This window comes from Lathyrus oleraceus, chromosome 5, assembly GCF_024323335.1.
Source record: "Lathyrus oleraceus cultivar Zhongwan6 chromosome 5, CAAS_Psat_ZW6_1.0, whole genome shotgun sequence".
Lineage (NCBI taxonomy): Eukaryota > Viridiplantae > Streptophyta > Magnoliopsida > Fabales > Fabaceae > Lathyrus > Lathyrus oleraceus.
In genome coordinates, this window is record NC_066583.1 from 548,162,733 (window position 1) to 548,174,374 (window position 11,642).

The following is an 11,642-nucleotide window of genomic DNA, read 5'->3' on the forward strand; positions in this document are numbered from 1 at the left end:
GAAGATACTTGATGATGATGTTGACGGGGTGGTTGCCTTTTTCTGATTTGAGGCCTCCTCTGCCTCCCACTTGAAATTGCGTTGGTTTCACTATCCTTCTTCTTACCAAAACTGATGTTGTATCTCTTGCTAGATGATACCTCCTCCTTTGACAACCGTCCTTCTCGGACACCTTCTTCTAGCCTCATCCCCATATTTACCATTTCAGTAAAATCATTGGGGGCACTGGCGATCATCTTCTCATAATAAAATGAGCTAAGGGTCTTCAAAAATATCTTGGTCATCTCTTTCTCCTCTAAAGAAGGGTTGATTTGAGCAGCGAGTTCTCTCCATCTCTGTGCATACTCCTTAAACATTTCCTTGTCCTTCTGAGATAGTGATCTCAACTGATCTCGGTCAGGAGCCATATCAAAGTTATACTTGTACTTCTTAACAAATGCTTCACCCAAGTCGTTGAAAGTACGGATGCTTGCACTATCCAACCCCATATACCATCTTAGTGCGGCGCCGATCAGACTGTCTTGAAAGTAGTGGATTAACAGTTGATCATTGTCTGTTTGGGTAGATAACTTGCGAGCATACATCACCAAATGACTGAGCGAACATGTGTTCCCTTTGTATTTTTCAAAGTCAAGCACTTTGAACTTCATTGGAATCTTCACATTCGGCACCAGACATAATTCAGTAGCACTCTTCCCAAAAAGGTCCTTACCTCTCAAAGTCTTCAACTCCTTGCGCAACTCAAGAAATTGATCTTTCATCTCATCCATTTTCTCATAAATGTTCGGACCCTTAGATGGCTCAAAATGAAAAATGGTGTCTTCCATACGAGGTACGGTGTGCACTACAGGAGGTGTTACAGACATGACCGGGCTAAATGCCGGCATGAAAGCGAAAGTAGGTGCAAAACCTCCAGGAATGAAGTTCGGCGGCATTCCCCACGGGAATTCGACAGGCATACCAGGTGCGAAATGAGCGGTAGCAGCAGGCATGGTAGAGGTAGTCACCTCTGAAATAGCAGTTCTATGAGGAGGAGGAGTTGCGGGCGTTGGAAATGATTGGCTCTGTGCGGCTAGAACTGACTTTATCATGGCAGTCAGGCGGGCGATCTCCTCTTTCAAGTCTCGATTCTCTTGCACAAGATGTTCCATAATTCTAGAGTGATTGGCGTGAGTATTGTACCGATGAGTCAGCTTGGCTGAAGCACAAAAGAAACACCAATGAGACATCTGGCGAAAGAGAAACCTGCTTGTGCAAATGATGCATGAAATGCGATGCTTGTTTATTTTTATTTTCAAGGAACTTACTATATTATTCGCAAATATATATTTATTTAACAACAATTGAAATAATTTGATATGACCATAAAAATCTCTTTTCATTTATATAATTGGAAGGATTACATTGAGTATAATTTCAGAAACCAAATGAAAAATACAAGAGAAAACGAGACTAGTCATGCTAAGGATCCCTAAGAACAATGTCAGAAGATCTGACTGCAGGCACGTACTTCCTTCGAATGCGTCCAATCTCGGTCTCAAATGAAAAGCCTTCATCTAAGTCTTCTCAAGGACAAGCTGATCCACAATCTTCTTTCAAGCAACGGAAGGCTGAGGCATACTATAGGAAGATGAAACCTTCGGCTCTCTCTGTCTCTTTGTCACACAGTCTTCAAGTAGCTCAATAAGGGCGTCTTTATACTTAGACTCCAACTGCAACTCCTCATGCTTCTTACTCAAAGCACGGAAACTCTCTTCCCACATATCCTACTCAGTTAAGAGTTGAAAATATCTAACCAATGGGCTACAATCCAATAGACAAGAACGTCATATAGAAACCCAAATTCCCTTGGACATTAGAATCAAACAACAAATACTTGTGTGACATTTCCAAATCCAAAAGGGTTTCCACTGAGCAGATGGATCTCAAGTCAACCTGTTAAGGACTACTCCACACAAGTCGAAAATGACTATACCATCCTCCTATCTTAATTGTACTCAAGTTCGGGTTAGAACTTATCTCACCACCCAGAGTCACCAAGCACAACAAGCAGATTATATCATACAAATATACATACATCACATATATAAAATTATATACACACAAAAAAGTAGGCTAAACCAACTGGAGACTACTCCCTAGCAGAGTCGCCACTTAATTTTTGTAGCGGTAAATTCATGATCATCAAGATATGGATAAGCAAGACATCAAATAACAAGAGTCACCACCGCGCTTTTATTGTTTCCAAGGGAAAAGGGAAAAAGTACGAACAAACCCAAAAGTAAGAAGTTTTCAAATCAAAACTAATAAAATGTCAGAGATTACAGGTAAGGGGGTTGGTTACACAAAGGGAAGGTGTTAGCACCCAAAGTGTCCTAGGTACTCCTAGGGAGCCCTTTTTTGTGTGCATATGTATTTTGTACAAAAAAATGATGTTTAAAAACAAATAGAGTGAGGGGATGAGAAAATAATTCATTAATTATATTTTTGTGTTTGACAAGACCTTCGGACTTGTGCCTACGTACCAACATAAAAATGAGGGATCAAAACCTCGTAGTTCGTGATACAAATTTCAAAGTGGATGCATTGCTTTTAACAAAATTTAGTTTGAAAGGCACAAAGGCCTAAAAATGGTTTGAATAAGTTAGTTTATTTTGGCTTTTGAAAGTTTTAGGTCAAGTATAATTAAGTCTATTTACAAATTTCATTAAGAAAATAAGTTTGAAAATGCAATGGCATAAGGCCAAAGTTTCTAATTTGCAAAGTGGTCAAAATTTAGAAAATAACAAGTTCAAACAAAGAAGTTTTTAAAAGTAGGGAGAGATTCTGAAATTAAAGAAATGGGAAGGAGATGAAGAGACTAATCCTATGCACAAAATTAAAAGTTAAGAGTTGAAAAGATCTGACCGATGGGTAGCAATCCAATAGGCAAGAATTCCATATAGAAACTCAAGTTCCCTTGGACATCAGAATCAAGCAAAAAATAATGCATACAATTATATCAATCTTGAAGAGCAAGACATCAAATAAAGATAGTCACATCCAAGCTTAGCCCTCCATGATCTTCTTCAGATTAAGCCCATGTAACAGATGAATTCCTCAAGTCATAGGTTCAAAATAACAGCTTCACAATGATCATGTTGCAGATGAACTCAAAGGGATCCTGAATGATGTATCAGATGAAGTTTCAAATTGCAAGCACTTGGTTTCATAAAAATTGGCATTGGCCAAGTCCTTTAGCATAGGGAGGTTGCCTAAATTCTAAGTCCAATTTGTCCAAGATCAAGTCAACAGTCCACACAAATGTTTTTTAGGGTTTTTGTTCTTATTATGTACATTAATGGTCCAAGACCACACAAACAAACAAAATATACACAAGCAAGATATATCACATAATATGGTCCAAATGGACAAAGGGTAAATGACATTAACATAAACAATTAGAATGGTATGAACAATGGAAAATGAATAGAACATAATATGGTCCAAATGGACAAAGGGAAAGTGCATTAAAATAAAGGACTTGAAATTAAATGTTAGTTGTTAGGTAGTTAGAAGTTAGTATTGTTTTGCTTTTGCTTTTCATTTTAAGTCATTCTTTGGAGAACACCCAACCCACTTATCACAAGCATGGATCTTTGAGCCAAGACATCTTCCAAAGGAAGGAAAAAAGGCCAAGTTTCCATACAATACCATGAAAGAGGGGAGACTTAAAATCTCACTAACAATAGTGCTATGCCTTTTATATCAAGAATTTAGCGATATGTTAAGCAAACGTAATTGGACTTATGTAGAAGTCACAATTATTTGAGTTCGAGCAATAGAAATGTGGTGTTAATACATGTTAGAGACATAGTAAAATGGACTATGATCATGAAACATACCACACACAAAAGGAATATGCAAAAGAGGTGGCCTAATCTCATCCATACTTATGTGGATTTTGCAATCAACTAGCCTTAGGACTTAGATATATCATAGGCCAAATGAGATGAATGCATAAAGAAGGGGAATGAGATGAAGAGGGAAGGGACTGAATCAAAACTCAAATTGGTCAAAGGAGGACTTTTACCAAATTAATATCATTCATTCATTTTGGGAGATGGAATGTACATTCCATCAATCCCCTAAATCCAATGATATTAAATTAACAAAGTCAAATCAACCTTGACCAAGGCCCAACAACATGAGTCAAACTTACACAAATCATCACAAATAGATCAACACAATTATTTGGCATTTACTCAAATTAAAAATACTAAAATAAGGCATTTAAATTAAATATGGTTTGTCAAATTCCTAAAACCTCATCAAAACACCAAATAAATGGCCATGAGATTTATCATAGGTCAAACAAGGTCAAAGGACCTTGGAGAAAATTTTTCAGAATTTTAAAGACTTAAAAGTACTTTTAAACAATTAAAAATATTCACAAAATCATTTAAATCATGAAAAATATTAATAATGATCCAAAAATAATTTTAATTCAAAATATGAAAGAGGAAATTATTTGAAAAATTTTGGTGAAACTCTCATATTTTTTGGATCAATATTAAAATTAATATGAACTAATGAAAATAAAACAAATTAAATGAAATTCAAATAATCAGAAAAAACGTGAGCCACTTGATTTCCCTCATTAATTGAGGTGGTAGATCAAGTGGCTGAGCACGCGCAATCCACCATGCACTTGAGTCAACTGATCACACGCGTGGTAATCAACATGTATGCTGAGGATTAAAACATTTTGAATGGATCCTATGGCTGGGAGACGTGCCAACACACTTCCGAAGCCAGAGCTCCGGTCTTCTTCTCTGGTGGACCTCACCGGACTGGTCCACCCTCAACCATCACCAAAATAAAAAAGGAGGACATGATCTGAAAGAAAAAATGGCGTAGAGCACGAATCTGACCTCAATTTTAACTAACTCCACATATATAGAAAGATATGAGGAGTTGAATTTTGAGGTGTGTCAACTGAGTTGCTTCAATTTGACCTCTAAGCAACTCAATCTTTTTGCCTACATTGGTAGGACTTCAGACAACCAAAGATCCAAGAGAATTGGTGAGAATTGAGTGGGAATTGAAGAGATGAAGTTTTCTGAAAATTACCTTCAATGTTATGTAGAACTAGACGTTGCTTTCTTCAAACACGATCTTATCACACTTTAGAAGCTTGCAGGGAGTGGTTAGCAATGGTTCAAGGCTTTGGATCCTGGAGTTCTTGAATCTCCAACAATTGAGATTCAAACTCAATTTTCAGATTGAAAATTATCAGGTTTTCCTTTAGAATGAGAGGGTTTCAATTGGGGGGCAAATCTGGCGTGCAAGGTGTGGTTCAAATGAGCTCAGAGGCCATGTATTTATAGCATTTGGGATTGATAATTACACACTTGAAAATTTGCTAAATTTGGCAATATGATGCATAAGCTTGCATGAGCGTGTACCGACCCATGAAGCAATCCATTTTGATCCAATTACAACTGTACTGAAGTTCAAATGATGCTTGATTGGCAAGGCAATGTGAAATGGAGTTTTTGACATTTGATTTCCTCCAATGGTGCAACTCTGTTAAAACCATGCACAGACCTAGCAAACTTCATCCATAATGCATGAACTTGGGTTCTTTGGAAAGCTTGGATGAAGGGGAACAAGTTTTATGTTGAACACTTTTTCATTTGGAGCATGGATCATGGTGAATTTGAAGGTGGAAGTTTGGAAATTTCAACATGTTGAAATTTTTTCTAAGTGTCAAGCCATATATCTCAATATTCCACCTTGCTTAACTTTTTAGTGAGCTTCAAATGAGAAACGTGTCTTCATCAAAGTTGTATCTCTTTCAAAGACCTTCAAAATGGTCACCAATTTCATGTCATTTAGATTTAGAATGATAGAGTTATGCATTTTTGAAGTTTGGAAAAATCACTTGTTCAATGGTATAGGTCAAAAATGACATATAATGTATCCTCATATCACATGCTCATAAAAGTTGAATTAGCTCTCACTCCAAACATAAAAGTTGAATTAGACATCTTTAATTTTATTGTGCAACTTGGAAATATTTCATCTCATAAAAAATGAGCAAGTTATGGCCTTGAGAAGTTGACTTTCAAATTAGGGTTTAGACAAAATGACCTATAATGTTTCAACATAGAAAATGATTTTCCAAGCAAAACTAGCTCTAGGTATCAACATGAAAGTTGTTTGGAATGTCATTTAAAGTAACGTTTATCTCAGAATCATTTTCATATGGTGAAAATTGTAGGAGATACGACCTAGGGAGACCCAGTTTTGATCAGATGAATTCATCTGGCCAACCCCCATCACCCAACTTGATAACCTTCAATTATCTTGACTTTATTGGCTCATGATAGATCATATGTGCATAATATGGTTAATTTTGAAGTGTCCCTTGAGAAATTTGATCAATTGGTGAGATAGCTTGTTGGAGAAGTTACTCAAGATACCCAATCAAACTAGGGTTTCCAAGGCAAATCACCTCCAAACTCTTGAAGAATACTTGATCAATATAACATGTAGGAATCATTGGGACTCATATATGATGCTTATAATCATTACTAGATCAAATTCATAGTTATTCTCTTTGTCATGAGGGCCTCAAACCCTAGATATGAACTTGATAAATCAATGTGATCATGCCCTACCTACAAAAGAGTTAGGCAAATGCAAAAACATATTTTTTGGTATTTTGGTTAGTAAAATGATAATATACAAGTATGATACAATCACATGGTGCTTGGTGATCTCTCCTAAAATAAACCCAATGAGATAGGGGTAAGGAGGATGTCAAGGTATGATCCCAATGCTAGTGCTTATGATGAAATTGCATGAGGGATCTTAGGGTCAAAATTGGGGTCTTACAGCCGGTGAATTGAAATATGAGTGAGCGGCAGAGTAGCGCGCGCCGGTGTGTTTTCAAATCATGTTGACTTGGACAAGTCAACAGTATTTGTGGGTTCATTCTGATGGGCTTAATGCTTCCAAGCCCAATAATTTTGTTTCGCACGCCCACATTCCTTATACACCCCCTGTGAATATTAAGAAAACGTGGTAGTGGGCTTAGGGGAAAGCCCATACTTTGTTTTTGCTTCCCACTCTATTTTTGTGGGCGCACCCCTATAGCCAATAACTCAGCCTTGGTCTTGGCTTAAGCCCACATAACAGAATTCAGTTTTAAACCCCTTCCATGATTTACACACCTCCAAGACTAATTTGTTCATTTTTTTTATTGATTCCTAATCTTGTTAATTAGCTTAATTAGCTAGATTATGTTAATTAGATTAATTTTGTATTAGGGTTTTAAAATCTTGATTTTTAGAACAATGAGTTAATATAGTTTTAATCAGATCAAAAATTAGGTTTAATTAGAAATAATTGGATTTTTGATTAAATTTAGAACATAGTGTAATTTCTATACAAATGGAATAAAATCAATCTTTAGGATTTAATGATTTTAGGGAATGGTTAGACATTGACGAGAATATGATTTGTGCTAATATTTGGATATATTTTGTAAATGACCATTTTGCCCTTTAAGAGTGATTTTGGGCATTTTATCCTTTCTTATGACATGATCCCTTAGGACTAGAACTTGACATTAGGATTGAACCATTTCCTAACAATTGTAGGTTCCCTTAGGACTTGTACATAGACTTTTGATCAAGACTTTGACTAACATGCACATGCTCCCTTACGATTTTTAACATAGAATTTTTAATCAAACTTGGATTAACCAATGCATGATCCCTTAGGATAGTTTCTAACAATTACTAACTTCTAGATTATATTCAAACCTAGTTCCCTAAACCAAAATAAACACATGATTAAATTGATCAAAAGCAATTTTGATCAATTAAATCCTTTGAACTTGTATAATCCCACAGTCTAATTTGAGTGACCAAAAGACCCTTGGTCACTTAATAAGACTTTTCTTCTAAGTTGTGGAGCTCGAAGCCTCAAGTCAAGATCTTCAATCAAGGCATCCCCAGTCATACCAAGCAGTGGATTATACAAGAAATAAAAGGTGGAAACTACAAGAGTTTGTTAAAACGAAATTGGGATTGTGTGGTATGAGCCTTAAGCAATAGAGAAGGAGTGGGACTAAAGTATTCCTACCCCCATTATGAGTATCTTTGGGTATGGGAAATATGACCCAACGCTCATCGTATTCACCTCTATTCATAGACTTTAGAACAATTCTAACCTTACGATTGGCAAGTCTCTATCTCTCTTCACAAAGCAATACAACAAAGCAAGGACCATATCAAAAACTTATCAATCATGAATCAAGTTTGTAAGAACAAAATTGGTTCTACAATAAATTTCTAAGATTTTGATGATAACAAAGGATGAAACCCAAAATGGCACCCTAACGAGATTTTTTCTAAGTGTGCAGGACTCTGAACATTCATGCAGGACTCTGAACACTCACGGAGGATTCTGACCATACATCAGATACAAACTTATGTCAGATATAAAGTATTAGATGATCAGACGCCGTTAAGAAAGGAATATGTCCAAGACACTCTGATTCTGATCAAAGAGAGACAGCAAAAAGTCAGAAGCTCCAACGGACTACTGGCTTTAGACTCTGATACTTAAGAAGACTAGAACACTGAGAAGCTCTGATGAAGTCAGACGTAATCATCCTCTAAAGACTGACTCTGGTACATCAAGACTCTGATGAAGATTCACAAGTCTAGAACGCGTAACGGAAAGAAATCTCACTATGGAAAGGGAGTATTTTAAGAAAGAATTAAAGAGGCAGACAAAATGGTTATAGAAAGAAACAACAGAAGTAATGACATTAAATACTCATCAATGACCAAGATTTTGTCATCACTCCAACGGTCCTTCTCAACTACTATATAAAGGATATATTACTTCTCTAGAGAGACACCTGAGACACATAGAAATAATATTCACACTCTCTCTTATTTTTCACGAGTTGCTGCTCTAACGTGAAAAGTTTTTGCTTTAATACTTTTCTGTAATACTTGCTTGCTGTTAGAAGCATTTTACATTACAACTCATTTTTTTGCTTAAATTATTTCCTCAAGTGACTCTGCGTAGTCTGTATACTTGAGAGGGCTAAGAGATTATTCTCTTAGACGATTGGTTGTGTAATCTTTCAAGATTAGTGGATTAAGTCCTTTTTGAAGGCGAAATCACCTTGGTTGGATGGACTAGAGTAGCTTTGATTTTCAAGCGAACCAGTATAAAATTCCGTGTGTTCTTATTTCTGAAAAATCTTTTATTTCCAAAACAATTCAAACCCCCCCTTTCTTGTTTTTCTCAACCTTCAGTTGGTATTAGAGCTTCGGCTATGTTATTGATTTTCTAATCAAACACTTAACAATGTAGAGAGATCCAGAGTGAGAAAAACTATGGACAACACCAATGAAAGAGATAGTTACAACACTAAACCTCTAATCTTTGATGGAGAGAAATTTGATTATTAGAAAGACAAAATTGAAAGTTTCTTTCTGTGCTATGACGCTGATGATCAGAAGCGTGAATTCAAGAACCATCACAAAGCCAGAACGATACTACTCAACACCATTTCCTACAATGAATATGAAAAGATCACCAACAGGGAAACAACTAAAGAAATACTTGACTCTCTGAGGATGACTCATGAATGAAATTCTCAAGTCAAAGAAACAAAGGCTCTAGCTCTAATCCAGAAATATGAAGCCTTTAAAATGGAGGACGATGAAGTTGTAGAGGTAATGTTTTCTAGATTCCAAACTTTAATTGCAGGACTCAAAGTGCTAGATAAAGGATATACAACTGCGGATCATGCCAAAAAGATCGTCAAAAGCTTGCCAAAGAAATGGAGACCTATGGTCACAGCCTTAAAACTATCAAAGGATCTGAACAACATCAGCCTTGAAGAACTCGTCAGTTCACTCAGAAGTCACGAGATAGAACTGGAGGAAGATGAGCCTCAGAAGAAGATCAAGTATGTAGCACTAAAGTCCAGATCAGAAAGACGCAAATCTGATAGAAACAAAGCCTTCCAGGCTGAAGAATAAGACATTGATGACTCTGAAAAGGAAGACTCTGACGATGAAGAAGAATTATCCCTTTTAAGCAGAAGAGTAAAACAAATCTGGAGAAAAAGAAATAATAACTTCAGAAAACCAAGACCCAAAGGATATCAATCAGAATCAACTTCAAGAGGTAAATCTAACAAAGATATAACTTGTTATGAATGTAAGGAAACAGGTCATTACAAAAACGAATGTCCCAAGTTGATGAAAGAAAGCTCTAGAAGAGAAAATTTCAAGAAAAGTTCCTTCAGAACCAAAAAGGGACTGATGGCTACCTGGGATGACAGTGGATCTGATTCCTCAGAATCAGACTCTGATGAACAGGCAAATGATGCACTCATGGCTACCACCTCCATGAATACATCAGATGGAGAATCTGAATCCGAAGAGGTATTTTCTGATCTTTCTCACTCTGACCTCGAATCATGCATGTCTGAAACTCTAAACTCATATCAGAAACTTAAACAAAAGTTTAAAGCTGTAAAAGGGGTTCTTGAAGAAACCCTTGAAGAATGTGGTAAACTTGAGATAACAGTTTCAGATCTAAAAGATGAAAATCGAATTTTGACATTAGAAAGAGATTCCACAAATAAACAATGTTTAAAACTTGAAGAAGCGTTATCTCAAGCTCCACAAACTTCAAACACAGTAATTTATGAATATGAAAAATCTTTTCAAAAGTTTCTGAAGAATGGGATAGAGAGAAGCAGAATGGCGTCCATGATTTATGGGGTCAGTCAAAACAGTAGAAGAGGAATTAGGTATGATCCTAGTGAAGATAAATCTTCCACTAATGACAAACCTAAATCTCCATTTTCTTATCACTACACACATACAGAAGCACAATGTTTTGATAATGCCAGAAAACCCAAAGTGTTAAGAAACTCTGGGAAAACTAATCACAAAGGACCCAAAAGATTCTGGGTACCAAAGGATAAGATTGTTTATGTTGCAAATATCTTATGCAGCAGAGTTAAGACATCAGTCATGGTACCTGGACTCTGGATGCTCGCGACACATGACGGGAAGAAAGTATATGTTCCAAAGCCTGGAACTTAAAGATGATGGCTTCATAGGTTTCAGAGGAAATCAGAAAGGAAGGATCAGAGGCTCCGGAACTATTGGTAATGGTACTCTTCCCTCTATATCTGGTGTCCTCTATGTAGAAGGATTAATGCATAATCTGTTATCAATAAGTCAATGAAGTGATAACGGCTATGATGTAATCTTCAATCAAAAAACATGTAAAGAAATTAATCAGAACAATGGAACAGTCCTATTCACTAGCAAGAGGAAAAACAATATTTACAAAATAAATCTTTCAGACTTAAAAGAACAAAATGTAAAATGTCTAATGTCTATTCATGAAGAGCAATGGGTATGGCATAAACGCTTGGGCCACATTAGCATGAGAAAGCTATCTCAGCTAAATAAACTCGAGTTAGTCAGAGATCTACCCAAGCTGAAGTTTTCTTCAGATGCTCTGTGTGAAGCATGTCAGAAAGGAAAATTTTCAAAATCATCTTTTAAAAAGAAAAATATTGTTTCTACCTCTAAGCCTCTGGA